Genomic DNA, 2,857 nt, shown 5'->3' with positions numbered 1-2,857 from the left:
TTAGCTTAAAATTCGAACACTCCTCAAGATTAGATGATTAATCCTACATAAGGTATGTTTGGTTTAACTTTTCAAGTGTTTAATTTTGAAAATAAGTCGTTTTGAAAAAAATTGAAATATTTGACATCCACTCAAAATAGTTTTTGAAACACTTTTCAAATGTATTTAAAAAAAAAATCAAAAGAATTTAAATAAAAATGAATATTTTGAAAAATACCTTTTTTTCTCTAGCCAACTAAACAAGTTCTTAATATTCTTCACATGCGACTTCACTCATGAATTGCAAAATTTAAAAGACTCTCCTAACTAAACTTTGAAAGGAGCAAATAATGCTAGAACTAAATTCATCAGTCATCAAAATTACAAAAGTACTCATACTTAATAGATAAAATTCAAAAATAATAAAATTACATCAAAATTATTAAATAAAATACAAATAATAGTTTGGCTTCAATATCACCACCATGGATGAACTGTTTTTATTAGCTACAACAATTCTTAGTTGGACTTTTAATATTAATATTGTTGTTTTGAAATTTATTAGAAAAATATTGTTGTTTTGGAAATCTGAGGCTAGAGGTCGAACGTTAAGAACTCGACTAATGTGGAGGTCGAATGTTGAGAACTCGACGAACAAAGAAAAACTTGGAAACAATACATAAGCCGAAACTTCAACCCTCGACAAGGGAAATCTCGCGAATCTCGCTTAGGTTGAAATTTCGACACACATCCACCCTCGAGATTGCAAGTTTATTACTTTTCTTTTTCCCTCATAGAGGAAATAAAGTAATGAGATGATATACTATATGTATCTGTGTACTCGAGTTGCTTCTAACAACCTATGCATTTTGTTATCATTTCGAATTAGACGGAGGCTTGTGGGATTGACGTGAGGGGTGGGGATGGCTATATTTCTGAGAGCGAACTCCAGGTGAATATGAAGCGCATGAATACAAGTTATGCCTTAGAATGAAAGACAATTCCGAATTAGCTTTGTCTACGAACAAAAAAGTAGATCCATAATAAAAAAAGTGTTTGTGATTGTTCCTAGTAATCATTAATGGAAAAATAACAACAATAACAGAGAGAGCGAGATATTGAGAGAGAACGAGAGCGAGCGCGAGAGCGAGAGCGAGGGCGCGAGAGTGAGAGCGCGAGAGTGCGAGAGCGAGATCTAAGGAGAGAGCGAGAGTCTTCACTTTATTTGAACTTTCCATAGAAATATATATAAAAAAAGAGAGAAAAAAGCTAATAATCATTAGACTATAATTGAATATATTAGATTATTATACTATAATTGAATAATCATTAGACTATAATTGAATATATTAGATTATTATACTATAATTGAATAATCATTAGACAACAAATTGAATATATTAGATTATTATACTATAATTGAATAATCATTAGACAATAAATTGAATATATTAGATTATTATACTATAATTGAATAATCATTAGACAATAAATTGAATATATTAGATTATTATACTATAATTGAATAATCATTAGACAATAAATTGAATATATTAAATTATTATACTATAATTTGATATATTAGATTATTATAATGTAAAACTTTATTGATTACAAAAAAAAATTGAATATACAGTAGATTATTATAAAAAAAATTGAATATACAATAAATTATAATAAAAAAAATTGAATATACAATAAAATGAATATATAATAAAAAAAAATTATTTATTATTCAATCCCTAACTATCTGGAGCCCATCTTAGTAACGAATGACACTTCCTTTTATGTCCTAACTAGTTACAAAATCCACATCGTTGTTGAGTAGTTGGTTCTGTCCAATCCATCTCGTTGTGATAACGTGAACTTTTCGGGTGTCAGTTTTTATTTATCGTGTCGGGTGTCAGTTTCAAATTCAAAAGTTCAACAAAGCAATTGAAGATATCAAAGGAATAAATCGGAACTATCTAAGTTTTTTTGACAACATTAGTTTAGCGCAATGGACTTACACATAATAGAGGATTCAGATATGGGTGGATGACGAAAAATCTATCAGAGTGCATAAATGGAGTCCTAAAAAAAGCTCGAATGTTGCCTATAAATGTTCTTGCTCAGATAACATTCTTCAAATGCGTGAACTATTTCGAGAAAAGAAGAGCAGAAATAAGGGATGCATTGGAGCATCAAGATAAACCAAGGACCTGTTGATCCCGATGTTTTGTACGACCAGTCCATTCATCGATCATATGTTGTATGGCGAGATCGTACTATTGGAGAAATATCTTGCAGACGTCGAGAGGCAGGATTTATTCAGTTGGACTGACATCTGATCACAGCCTTGGTCGAGAGATGAAGGCCCGAGATGCATACATTCCATATGTCTGTTGGAGAGTGCACTATCACTTTACAAGACATAGAAGTGTTGTTGGGGTTACCTGTTGACGGTGAGCTGGTCACCGAAGTGATGTACGATGACTAGTTAAAAGTTTGTCAACTGTACCTCGGTGCGACCCCACCTACCGACAAGATTAAAGGATCGAGGTTAAGTTTAATATGGTTAGGAACACAATTTCGTGAGCTCATAGATGATGCAGACGAGGAAACCGTCATAAGATATGCGCAAGCATATATACTACAAATGATGGGTGGAAGTCTGTTTTCAGATAAATCAAGTCATTTTGTTCATTCGATGTTCCTGCCACTGTTAGCTAACCTCCATGATGCGAGGCGGTATTCGTGAGGTGGAGCATGCTTGGCATGGTTATATAGATAACTATGCAAAGCCACAAGACCTGAGGTTTGAGAGATAGCTGGGCCTCTCATACTTTTGCAACTATGGGCTTGGGAGCGATTTCCAACAATGGCTTCATAGCTACAT

The sequence above is a fragment of the Benincasa hispida genome, chromosome 8 (genome assembly GCF_009727055.1).
Source record: "Benincasa hispida cultivar B227 chromosome 8, ASM972705v1, whole genome shotgun sequence".
In the NCBI taxonomy this organism is placed as follows: domain Eukaryota; kingdom Viridiplantae; phylum Streptophyta; class Magnoliopsida; order Cucurbitales; family Cucurbitaceae; genus Benincasa; species Benincasa hispida.
The sequence above is the reverse complement of the archived record's forward strand: the minus strand, read 5'-3'. Positions refer to the sequence as shown.